The following is a 14,266-nucleotide window of genomic DNA, read 5'->3' on the forward strand; positions in this document are numbered from 1 at the left end:
AATTCTGTCACTCCTGGGACAAAATCTTTCAGTGACTTCCCGTTGCCTTTTGAACAAGGCCTACCACATTGTGAACCAAATCAATCTTTTCAACCTCAGCTGCCACGAGGTCACCAACTTGTGGTCGCCCCCCACCCCACCCCACCCCACCCTCTTTGCTTCTTCCCACATTCCCGCCTTTGCTGTGCTGATGGAGTCCCAGTTCAGGGGAATGGCTGTCTTTTACTGGAGCTAGTCAAATCCTACTCATTTGCATGTTTCTCCCCCAAGGGCCTGCATTTCTTGATCCTACAGGCATCTCTTTTCATTCTGATCTCTTACAGCTTGTATCGTTTATCTTCTCCCTAGACTCATAGAATGCTAGATCTGGCCCTTCACACCTGGTGAAACTACTTTGTATTGTTATTGTTTAACTTTTCTTATTTGTAAGTCATATGTTCAGATCTGTACGAATACATACATTCTCTTACCTTTTTTTTTTTTTGAGGAAGATTAGCCTTCAGCTAACATCTGCTGCCAATCCTCCTCTTTTTGCTGAGGAAAACTGGCCCTGAGCTAACATCCGTGCCCATCTTCCTCTACTTTATATGTGGGACGCCTGCCACAGCGTGGCTTGACAAGCGGTTCCATGTCACCCAGGATCCGAACCAGCGAATCCCGGGCCGCCGAAGCGGAACACGCGACCTTAACCAGGCTGCCCTCTCTCTTACTTTTTATTGTCTTTCCCTGTAGGTCCTAAGAACAGTGAGTCAATCTAGCAGTAATGAAAACATATATAGAAAGTGGAATCTGCTGGATGTTGATAACTCCTTACCTTTCTACTTTTAATTATTTTCTTCTTATATTCCTTTTCTTTTCTTTTTGGTTTTTTGGCATCTTTCTCCCTCACCCCAAGTCGTGTGTTTTAATGTCCAGAATTCTCATGTTGGAAACAGATACTTCATCCTTCCTTCAGTGGTTAAGATCGTGGGTTCTGGATTTAGACTGTCTGTGTGTGAATCCTTGAACAACTTATTTAATCTCTCAGTTTCCTTTACGTAAAAGAGGGATAATAATACTGTCTAACTCATAGGAGCATAGTGAAAGTGCTTATCACAATGCCTAGTGCAGAGTTAGCGTTCATTAAAAATACCTATTATTATATGTAAACACGGATGCTCAGGGTTGTGGTACTTGGTAGGTGGTCAATATTCATGAGTTAAATGAACCGATGCACAGTAGGATAGAGGTAGGCTTATGGGCTCCTGAATCTAGCTTCTAAAACTATCAAGAAAGCAGGCAATAAGTGAGTCCTGACCCAACTGCTCTTTTGTGAAAGAACAAATGGAACCAAGAAAGATGATCCTGGCAAAGAGTTACAGTTTTCTGGAGCATTGACAGGGATCACAAGTTTGGTAAATTAGAATTAGGGAAAGGGACTGCTGGCTACATAATGGCTTTTGTTTTACAGATTGGATCTGGAAAAGAAATAGCTCAAGTGTTTGAAAAATTAAGGCAGAATTTGAAAGAATGGGATGTCAACTGAGAGCATTCCGTTTCCAGATTCTGCACGTAACACTGTCAGATACTTGCAAGGAGCGACAGGAAGGATTTATTAGTCCTGCTTAATGACTTGTTTCATCAAGTATAGTTTTGTGCTTTGTGCTTTGAAGGATGGGGTGGGAACACACTGGGGAGAATGGGGTCACACTGCAACAGTCAACTCTGTGGTGTTGATATGTGGGGAGGAATTTTTTCACTTTGTAGCTCATGCCTGCAAGCATGAGATATCATCATCATAAAAAAAGCCTTATGCTTATCCCAAAATTTTCCACAGCGCTGTGCTCGCCTGTGGGCTGATTTCACATGGCGTGAAGAAATCTTTACTGGTTCTATGTTTACTCAACTTTCTAGCCATTAGTTTTTGAGAATGACTCCGTCATGACACATCGGGGAAGATTTGCTACTCCTCCGCAAAACAGCCTTCTTCCTTTTTTTTTAAATAATTGGGGACAATTTTCATTAATCGTTCATTTAAATATATATACATAGTATGAAGTACAATCATAATTCTTCTTAAAGGCACAAAATGTATTTGAAGATAAAACACCTTGAGAAGAAAATAATCAAGCCATCTAGAATTTTCCAACTAGGAAGCGACGTAAAGCCACCAGCCAGATCAGCAATTCCCAATCTGACAGGTATTTGGATTTCTTTTCAAGGCATTAGTAAATTTAAATAATATCCATAGACTGTATATCTATCTAATACTATTTAAAAAAATGTATTGAGTCTGTATTGTGAGTACTAAAATGTATGCATTTTAAATTGAGACTGAATTCAAGGTGGCTTTGGGGCATATGTTTTTTAACTGATACATAACAAACATGTAGCCACTGTGGCGGGGATGGCTGCTGTAAAAGTCATCTTTTTAGATGAGAAGGGGTCCCCTTGGGAGAAGTGAGGAAATCCTGGCCTGGCAGAACGTGCACCCAGGCCCTACACTTGAATCGGGCCTCAACCTATTGCAGATGGAAGCCAGGTGGAGCCTGACCTCAGCCAGCGTCTAGCCTCAGGCAAGAACCTGGAAAACCTCACAATTCTTCTTCCATCTCTTGCTTTTTCCTTCAACTTAGTGCTCTTTGGGACTACAACTGGCACGCATTTATTATGAAATTACTGCTTTTCAAACTGACAACTGAGAATAACTACTTTGGTAAATTAGCTTTTATATAACAAAATATTTAAAGTCTTTCTTTATTAGCTAGTCCTTAGCAAAAACTGCTGAGATGGAATGGTATTGGATTGCTTTTTTGCAATGAAGGTATTGAAAAATATAGGAAAATATCGAAGATCAGATTATTAAATTTAATGCTCAAATATGAGAACTTGAACGTGAATTCTGTTCTATCAGGTGCTAACTTTTGAAAAAATGGTTTTTATTCAAAATTTAGCTAGATGTTAATCATATGGGATCTTCTTAGCAAGTTACGTCTGAATGAAGAATTTATGTCTTTCATGATAATTTTTTAATACATGTTAATTAAATGTCTTATAAAAGAAAAATAAAGCACAAATTTCCAAGCAAAATTCTGGGTTCCATATTTCCCCACAACTTTTATGAGAAGTGACAGTTTTGCTTTTGTCCTTGTCCAAGAATCAACAGACTACAACACTATTTAGGGGCATCTTTCATTTATTTATTTGTTCAGCAAGTATTTACTGAATGTCTCTGTAATGGCGTTGTTATCTAGATAAAGGTAAATATAAATATACAGGTACATCCCTGAACCCAAAGAACTTTTGATTCAGTTAGAAACAAAACAGAGAAAAGGAAGGAACATAAATTGAGTGTCATGACACACTTCTTTATTTGAATAACTTCTATCATAGGTTTTTTTTGAAAGTCTTTTTCCTCTGTACTAATTCATTCTTTTTTTTTAAGTATACTTTTTTTTGATGAAGAAGATTGGCCCAGAGCTAACATCTGTTGCCAAACTTCCTCTTTTTTTTTCTCCCCAAAGCTCCAGTACATAGTTGTGTATCCTAGTTGTAGGTCATTCTGGTTCTTCTATGTGGGGTGCCACCACAGCATAGCTTGATGAGTGGTGTGTAGATCTGCGCCCAGGATCCGAACCAGCGAACCCCTGGCCACCGAAGCAGAGCATGTGAACTCAACCACCCGGCCATGAGCCAGCCTCTAGACTAATCCATTCTTTTGTTTTGTTTTGTTTTGTTTTGTTTTGAGGAAGACTGGCCCTGAGCTAACATCTGTGCCCATCTTCCTCTACTTTATATGTGGGACGCCTACCACAGCATGGCTTGCCAAGCAGTGCCATGTCCGCACCTGGGATCTGAACCAGTGATCCCCAGGCTGCTGAAGTGGAATGTGTGCACTTAACTGCTGCGTCACCAGTCTGGCCCCTAGACTAATCCGTTCTTAGTTGAGAATTGGTTTAAGAATTCAAAAAGATTGCACAGCAAAAGAAAATATCAACAAAATGTAAAGGCAACCTACTGGGTGGCAGAAAATATTTGCAAATCACATATCCAGTAAAGGGTTAATATCCAAAATATATAAAGAATTCGTGTAACTCAATAGTAAAACAACAATCCAATTCGAAAATGGACAGAGAGGGCTGGCCCAGTGGTGCGGCAGTTAAGTTCGCATATTCCACTTCAGTGGCCCGGGGTTCACTGGTTTGCATCCCGGGTGCGGACCTATGCACCACTTGTCAAGCCATGCTGTGCCAGGCATCCCATATATAACGTACAGGAAGATGGGCATGGATGTTAGCTCAGGGCCAGTCTTCCTCAGCAAAAAGAGGAGGATTGGTGGCAGATGTTAGCTCAGGGCTAATCTTCCTCAAAATAGATGAATAATAAAAAATTTAAAAAAATTTTTTTTAAATGGGCAGAGAATCTGAATAGACATTTTCCCAAAGAAGACACAGGTGGCCAAAAGGCACATAAAAAGATGCTCAATATCACTAAACATCAGGAAAGTGCAAATCAAAACCACAGTGAGATATCACATCACATCTGTTAGAATGATTATTATAAAAAAAGATAAGAAATAACTATTGTTGGCAAGGATGTGGAGAAAACGGAACCCTTGTGCACTTTTGATGAGAATGTAAATTGGTGCAGCCACTGTGAAAAACAGTGTGGCTTTCCTCAATAAATGTGGAGGTTCCTCAATAAATTAAAAATAGAGCTACCATATGATCTAGCAATTCCACTTCTGGGTATTTATCTGAAGAAAAAGAAAACAGTATGTCAAAAAGATATCTGCACCCCCTGTTCCTTGCAGCGTTATTTACAATAGCCAAGATATGGAAACAACCTGTTTATCAATGGACGAATGGATAAAGATGTGGTATATATACACAGTGGACTACTATTCAGCCATAAAAAAGAATGGAATCTTGCCATTTGTGACAACATGGATGAACCTTTAGGACGTTATGCTAAGTGGAATAAGTCAGACAGAGATAGACCTTATGATCTCATTTATGTGTGGGGAATCTAAAAAACAAAACAAACAAAACAAATTAAAAAACCAAGCTCATAGACACAGAAAACAGATTGGTGGTTGCCAGAACAGAGGGGGTTGGGCGGGGGGAGTGAAATGGGTGAAGGGGGTCAAAAGGTACATACTTCCAGGGCTGGCTCCGTGGCCGAGTGGTGAAGTTTGCGCACTCCACTGTGGCGGCCCAGGGTTCGGATCCTGGGTGCAGACGACATGGCACCGCTCATCAGGCCACATCCCACAACTAGAAGTACCTGCAACTAAAATGTACAACTATGTATGGGGGTTTGGGAAGATAAAGCAGGAAGAAAAAAAAAAAAAAGGAAGATTGGCAACAGTTGTTAGCTCAGGTGCCAATCTTCAAAAAAAAAAAATTATAAAAAAAGGCACACACTTCCATTTATAAAATAAATCATGAGGATGTAATGTATAGCATGGTGACTATAGTTAATAACACTGTATTGTATATTTGAAAGTTGCCAAGAGAGTATATCTTAAAAGCGCTCATCATAAGAAAAGAAATTTTTGTAACTACGTATGGTAACAGATGGTAACAACTTGCTGTAGTAATCATTCCGCAGTGTATACAAATATCGAATCATTATGTTATATCATGAAACTAATATAATGCTATACGTCAATTACACCTCAATGATAATAACAAAAGGATTCAAAGTGGAAAGTTCTCTTGTTTTTCCTTCAGTATATCATTAAAGAGGTAGAAAAAAAATAAAAACCGAGAAAGCTTTAAAGTCTACTTAATAGTAAATTATATTTTCTCATTGATTTACCTGATATTTGAGGGTTTTACTTAAATTAAAAATGATTCCAACACGTCAAAACTTCACACCCTGTTGGAACATTGAGTGATTGGTGTGGATGGCTAATTAATGATTGGATGAGTGTAGTCACTAAAAAATTTGTTCTATTTGTGGCTTTATTCAGATTGAGAACTATAGATGAAAAGGAACGTGAAAGTAGTTATTCTTAAATCTAAATGAGATGTGCCAAATAATAATAATCATATGGTAACTAATAGCCATCCCTAGCATTTTTAACTCACTATGAAGTTTGAAATATAGTTCCTTACATATTCCTCAAAATAGCCCATAAGGTGAGTACTTTTTATTTCCATTTTACAAATGAGACTAAGGCAAAAAAGGTTAAGGAATTTGTCCAAGGCCCTTCGGCTCATAAATGACAGAGAGGGGGTTCAAACCAGGCAGCCTGGCTCCAGCGCTCCACTCCTCACCACCACACTCTGTGGCTTTCACCTGTAGTAACATTTACTGCAGCAAAAGCACAGGGTTTGTTACATGTGCAATGCGCTCTGATATCCATTAAAGTCCATGTTTCTGGAGTTTTCTAGTCAGGTTATTTGCAAAGAGCAGTCACATCCCTTTGCAGATAGTTTTTACACTCTTTCCTTAAGAAAAATGTTCTATGTTGTTTTGCTGTTAAGGAGAAAATCAGGTCTGCCAGTCTTCCAGCTTCCATCTCCAAAGCATTTGTCAATCTTACTTTTTTATTGTTCATATATTGCTTATGAAAAACATCTTATTCTAAAAATGTCACATCAAAAAAATGCCATCCATGAGTTTCATGGACAGAATCTTCTGAAAAATCATTCAGTAATCACAAAATACAAAAAGAGCCAGATCCTAGTTGATTTTAGGAAGCTGACAGATTCTGAAGCTCCTGCTTCTTGAACTTGCTGTGAATTATGCCCTGATAATAGGTGAGCCTCCCCTTTGTCACTTATGCATACCCAAGGGCATTAATTACACACGCAGTGATGATGCATTAGGAATGTGGCTACCCCTACTTAAAGCACAGCCATTTCGTGTCTAGCTAACGCCTAGTTGCATGTCATTGTCATTGCCTACCTTGATGCTGCTACTCCCTGAGCAACATTTTACAGTTAAAATATTAACTTTCATAAAGTCATTGATTTAGCAATCATTTTATGTTTGGTCATTCACCAGACGTTTTCTGTCTCAGTCAACCACAAATCAGCCTTTGAGGAACTTTGCATTTTCCTGCTAAATCATTTTCTTGATTATTGCGCAATTACATATGGGTTGGTATAGTTTTACAAATATTTAATGTTAATGTTCTTTTCAGGTGTGGAAAAAGAACAGAACATACATAGTAAATATTTAAGCTTGAAACTTTCTTGTCTTTCAATCTCCTCAAAGATACTTGAATTACTTTCTATATCTAAGTCTCAATAAACATTACCGAGGATTGCCTAATTTATGCAGACCCTGGGGGTAAAAATATCCAGAAGACTGAGTGGAATGCCACAAAAATCCTAGGATTTTTCTGTTTGATATTTTTTTCTCTGGTTAGCACTACCACTAACAGACAGGTAAAAACTTTCTAGTGAAGGCATAAAAACAAGAGCTATTAAAGTCTTTATTTTGATTGTATTGGATATTACTAATAACATCTCTTTGACTTAGAAAATATGCCCCAATAAACTTACATGTAAAGAAGATCATACTCCGTCTTGCAATGCATCTTAATCTATAAGGAATTGTTTGTGTAAGTTGTTAACATTTGTTGTTTGGCTTGCTAGACACTGGTTCTCCCCCGCGGCCGCCCTTTGAAATCACTTGGTCAGCTTCAGAAAAATTGCTAATGTCTGGGCCTTACCTTCCCAGAGATTCCAGTTCAGTTGGTTTGGGAAAGGCCTCGAACGAGTGTATTTTTACAAACAGACAGCTTGATATTTTAACTAAAACGTGGAAAGAGAGGAAGAATACTAAACCAAACATTTAGCTTCAGGTTCTAGTCCTAACTGAAAAGAAACTGTTGTGTGATCTTGTATAGGTCATTTTAACTGCTCTGGGCCAGACTTTTCTCCCTCTTAACCTGCAGGTTTGAACCACATGATCTCCAATGGAATAGCTTCCTATGACCTCTGAAATATAGCACCGGGAAGATGAAACGACAGCTCTATTGTCTCTTGACGGTAGGTGCCTTTTAGCATTGAGCAATTTTAGGCCAATGTGCAAAGGCATTGGCTAAAATATCCTAGAGTGATAGCACAGATAATGTCCCCAGGATATGAAATAGTAGTTCATCTTATAAACAGGCTTCTCCAGTCTTCTAAAATCTTGCCTCTATCTCCTTTAGGATCTTTGCTTAGGCTTCTTTTTTCCTTTTGTTTTTCTTTTCTTCCATTTGCTTACAACTTATGAATCACAAGCTCCAGACACGCACACAAAAATTGTGGGGATTTAGAAACTAGAAAATCTAGATCTTGCTGCTGATAAAGAGGACTGTCTTGTTGTATGACCCAAACCACGTTTCTAAAGCTTCACTCTTTCTGGTGGAAAAAAAAAGTATATATATAAAATCACTAAAAAGCGGAAAAGAAAGCAATCAATTAAGCAAAAACTGACATTCAATCAGTAGTTAGAAGCTCTAGCTTTCAATCCTGGCGCCCATGATTTGTGAGTCTTTTGCTTTTATGACCTTATTTACGCGGCACTAGCTTCATCTATGAAATTTGGAGAGAAATGTTTGTCTTTCATTCATCGCAGTGTTTTCATGGGCCTCAAGTGAGGGAATGTTTAATAAAATTGTGAGACAGAGCTGTAAGATATCATTGTTGGCATTAATAAACATCAGACATTCACTTAGTGGCAGGATATATAAAAGAGTCAAAAAAGTTAAAAGGGTACCATGAGAGCCTGGATTCCCAAAGCAGAAGGCAGTGGACAGTCCAAAGAGGAGGCCCAGGTGCCAATAGCAGGTGGGACAGAAGTCAAGACGATGGAATGGAGGAAGAGGTTTGGCAATGATAAGGTCACTGGTAACCTTTCAGGAGAAAGTTCAGCAGAAAGGAGAGGACGGAAGTCAAGTAGTAGACATATGATATCCTTTATTTCTTCTAATTCCAATATTGCCATCAGAAAAAATGAGTCATCTGTGAGCCTCAGCACAGGCCTCTCTGAAGTTGTCATAACTGAGTGTAAAGCTCACGTAAGAGAGATGAGTCATTCTTCCTTGAGGGCCTTTGTTTAACCCTTACTGGACGCGAGTGAATGAGACAGAGAAGTTGCTGATTGTAGGTTTTACTATAAGATGCATTTCGTACTTTTTTCTTGTTTAATTTGGAGGGAAACATCAAAATAATTTCCTTCAATACGACATAGCTCTAAGAAGGTATCCTTATACATTATGATAGAGGGATTAGGGAAAAAGAGATTTTCTGAGATGCTGAGATTTTAGACTTGCTATATCACTCACTCCTTATTTAAATGTATTTAGCCTCTTCTCTTATTCCTTTCCCATCGATCCCTATTTCACTATTTGTGTGTGTGGTGGGGAGATATATACAATAGAAACTATATGTTTATACATAGATGTATATATGGTATATATGTATATGTATGTGGCAGGGGAGGGGGAGATATATATACAACAGAAACTATATGTATATATAAATATATGCATATAGTATCTATTGTATCTCTGGTGAGTGCAGATAGCTGACTCGAGAGAAACAGACATGGGTCTGCATCCTCAGTCTTTACATGGTGCTATAGAACTTATTGTACCAGAAGAAATAGTCCTTCAGATCTATTCTTCCCACTTTAGTGCAACTGCATGCCTAAGAGTATATAAAAAATGAAGTTAAATGAAACCCAAAATCTCACTAGAGAAAACCTGAGCTTTACGCAAATTCCCTAGAAACTTTCTGTATCCTAGCTAGATGATAGAGTGTGTCACTGGATTTGAAAGACATATTGCCCATATAGCTGTAGGGTTCCAAAAGGAATGGTTGTAAACTGCACTTCTCTTTGCAGCTACCCTGTGCGACCCATCTCATAGTGGATATTATGGTACCCAAAGATGAAAACTGCTGCTCTTTGTTATGATATTGATTGTACCAAGGTCCCTGAGAAATCTTTGACTCTCCAAAATCACAAGCCCACAGAAGATATTCAAAAGGGAACACTAAAGCATGGTCAATATGAAACAGTAGGATAGGGATGGCTTTGATGTTAGAGGGTAAATTTGGGGGTGGAAAGGTTGACGCCGTATGACATTTATACTTTTGTGACTTTTGATTTCAAAATACTTTTACGACACTCCAGTTCCAATGAATTGGCACTTTTGCTTATTTTTTGCTCTGGTCAACACTCAAATGAGTCTTAACTTTAATATCACTTCCTCTGGAAGCCTTCCCTGACCTTCCAGACCACGTTAGGCACTCTGAATGATGTCCTTGCTTTATATCCTGAACTTTCTCTATCATAAAACTTATCAGTTCTTCATCCGTTTGCTTCTTTGCTTCTCTCACTGAAAGATAAGCTCTAGGAGGAAGGGATCAACGACTATGCTTATTGAGTAACTTATGTGACAGGCAATGTTCTGCAATATGAAGTTAAACATTTTGGAACATTGCCTGGCACATAATGTTAGTCCATAAATATTGACTATTGTTATTGTTAGTGGTGATTTAAAAGTTGTATTCTCAATACCAGATTCTAATATTCTTGAAGCCAAAGTGATGCCTTAATTGTGTTTAGATACCCTGCTGTCTCTAGTTTAGTCTTGCATATAGTAGGCAGTAAATACATAGTTGTTGAATGAATTTGTTCATTACCAAAGCTGAATTCCATATTATAAATTATAGGAAGAGAAGAAAATTACACCGGGACTCAGTTGTCCTATATCTGGTATTGATCAGCTGTTACAATGCTAATAATTGCAACTGTAATTCCTTTTACATTAATGATGTGCATATTATTGCAACTAGCTCCTGGACCAGTTTTGCTAGACACCTACAAATCAAATTTAGGGCCAATGGTAAGGAAGACTTGCCCATTAAGCAGGACACTTAACAATACTTCTCTGAATTGATCAGTACCACTGACAAGTCACGATGTCGTATGATGGGTTTGGTATGGGCAACCAAAAGCCTGTTGAGCAGAAGAAATTATTTTAAGCAATCTTCAGATTATGATGTTTGTTGAAGACTTTATGAGATCTTGAATCATGCTGAGAACCGGTCAGAGATGAGATGAATCATTTTAAGAAAACACTCTGCAACTTAAGGAACCAAGGGACTCCTTCTATTGGCAACCCAGTGATTAGGAGCCCAACCAACCCCAGACCCTTGTGCTCCATGTGAAAAAGAGCTGGTCACATTTGGATGACCATCACTATGAAAATTAACACAGGAGTGATACTAAGACCTGAAAGATAAATACATCAGCAACGTTATTGAGAGAAGCGGCGTCACTCAATTCCATGTAGTAATTATTATGAAGCATTTGAATACTTCTTACCTATGCATCCCTAATTTATGACAGATTTAGCAACAATGATAGCATAAGACAGCCCAAGTTATTTAAAAATCTTAGGTTTGAAACTAAAACACTTTTTTGATAGGGAAAAAATAGCATGACACGTAGTTAAGAAATTATAAATAAAGAAATACAAATAAACTGCTAAGAAGACCCAGCTACTTCTTTCTATTGCTAAAAAAATTCTTGCTTCCACCTTCTTCATTGGATTGGCCTATACATATGTTCAATCATAACTTTTCTTCTGAATGGAATTCCATTATATTTTATTAGAGTTTATGAAAGTTTGTCGTTTCAAAATTATTTTACCAAAATGTTATAATTTTCATGAGATTTTTCTCAACCTCATGAAGTAGCGTGGGGTCTTCCAGACTTTTCTTGACTGAGACCTAAAGTCATTTTACATTAAGATGCAGCATACTTAAGAATATATACTCATATATATCTAAATAAGTGCTTTAAAAGCAATACTTTATCTTGTTGAAATGTACTGTGATCTCTTCTATTTTATTTCATACAAAAGATAAAATAATGGCTGAGATTCATTAAAATTTATTTAATGACACACTAATTGGTTACAACATGCAATTTAGGGAAAAAACAAACAAGTGTATCAATGATGCGTTAGAGTCGTGGTTTTCCTATGGATCCTGGAGCCCTGGAGCTATGTGAGGAGGTGGGGCGCTCAGAGTCTGTAGTGGTCAGAGATGGGAGCAAGAATGTGTGTTCCTGGAGTGGATGGATTCCAGGTTGTCACTCTCACTTTGTTATTTTTTGTTGTGTATCCAGGTCTTCCACATAAAATTTCATTTAAAGAGCATATCATTATGGGCTGGCCCAGAGGTGTAGTGGTTAAGTTTGGTATGCTCTGCTTTGGCAGCCTGGGTTCGTGGGTTCAGATGATGGCACAGACCTCCACCACTCATCAAGCCATGCTGTGGCAGTAACTCACACACAAAATAGAGGAAGACTGGCACAGATGTTAGCTCAGTGCCAGTCTTCCTCACCAAAAAAAAAAAAAGGAATGTATCATTGGTTTAAAAAATTGACAATTAACCTCTGTATATTGTAATTTCCTTACCTTATGGGTCAAATCCTGTTATGACAAAAACCACTGCTTCTGAAATCACTACAGAAAATAAAAGATTTCTTGTATGATGTTTTGTTTATTTCAAGTAATGCTATAGGCACAAAGTTACAGTAAAACTAAAGTATTTGTCTGGGTCTTAGGATTTTTTCATAACAGTTTTCCTTACATCTTTTAAATCTGGCATCAGAATTTTGGGAGTTCTGTTATGGGCTTGTGTTAAGTTGTTTAGATGATTTCCATGGACTTTAGCCCCCTTGCTCAGAATTCAGTGCTGAGTTTGTTTTTCTTTTTTTTTTCCTTTTTCTCCCCAAAGCACCCCGGTACATAGTTGTATATTCTTAGTTGTGGGTCCTTCTAGTTGTGGCATGTGGGACGCCACCCCAGCGTGGTCTGATGAGCAGTGCCATGTCCGCGCCCAGGATTCGAACCAACTCAACACTGGGCCACCTGCATCGGAGCAGGGCCAGCCACTCGGCCATGGGGCCAGCCCCCAGTGCTGAGTTTTGAGTGGCCACTGTTTTTGTTTCTGATAAGTGAATACATCTTCTTCTTTAAAGGTCAAGATAGTTTATTTATTGACTTATTCTTCATGCTTTTTCAGATAAAGAACATTTCATTTCAGTCAAGGGAAAATTAGAGTATTTTTTTAGACTTTATCAGTTTGTCAGGAATGAGAACAAATTGTTCCCAGACAGATATGCAATATTAAGGACAAAGGTGACATTCCACAGTTTTAAGCTAATTAGAAAGAATTTTAAATGATTACTGGAACTTCCTGAAATTACATCTGTTTGAGACAGGAACAAAAACCCTGCTTATAAAGATGAATCAAAATTGGAGAGGGGTGGGGGATGGGAGAGGATTAGGGAGCAAAAGAAGAAAGAGAACTTGTATTGATTGAATGTTCGCTGTGTGTCAGACGTTAAGCTGAGTGTATTACATATAGTCCTTCTTTTAATCCTACACAATCCATTGAATAGATACAAGAATCTCCAATTTACTGATGAGGACCTGAGTGTTGAATGACTCATCCAAGCTCAAGCCGTGATGGAGCTGGGATCTGAAACTAGGGGTGTTAGATTCCAAATCCACGGTCTTGCCCAGCGTTCTCTTTGCTTCCCGAGACCAGGCCTCTTCGGCATGGTTCCGTAAGTTGCCCTCCTCACTGCTGCCCCAGCGCAGGTTCTCTCGCGGACCCTGGTCTGAACCCTGAGCCATATTCCCTCCTGCTCTCCCTCTCCTCACTCCTCCTATGGCCAATCCCTCTGTGGCTCCTCCTTCCATTTGGGGCCCATCTCATCCTTTAGGCTCAGCACTCTCTGCCCCTCCCTGTTCCTTAGCTTCCACCCGACTCCAATTTAGCTTTGACTTTTGACTTCACAGCATCAGGCTACCTAAGGTAGGTTAATAAGCCTCGTGGTTTAAAGCAAGGACTCCTCCTACAAGAAAGTCACATCTCAGTTTACGCCGGACCGCCAGGATGGAGGATTAGCACCCATGTAGACACTTCACCTCTCAGTAACTCAGGCTTTGGTTGAGAAAGGTTTAGGTTCCAAATTTGAGGGTCTGTTTGCATGAGAATTAGAGGAGCTGAAGAATTGAGAGGCCCAAAGGAGTAAACTATTTGAGGTCAACGACTGGCTGGCGTCGTGTGAAACTCTTCAGAGGGGTTTATGCCGAGCCAAGAGTCAACTCTCCCCCGTCCCAAACAGTCTATCAGATAGGGAGGAAGGTCACCCAGAGGGGAGACTGGATGGGTGGCCTTAGCTTGAAGTGGAAAGACATTTGTGGTTGCGGATAAGGGACAACTGGGTGCGTGGAGGGCAGAAAACTCAGAAT

This window comes from Equus przewalskii, chromosome 3, assembly GCF_037783145.1.
Source record: "Equus przewalskii isolate Varuska chromosome 3, EquPr2, whole genome shotgun sequence".
Taxonomy (NCBI): Eukaryota; Metazoa; Chordata; class Mammalia; order Perissodactyla; family Equidae; genus Equus; species Equus przewalskii.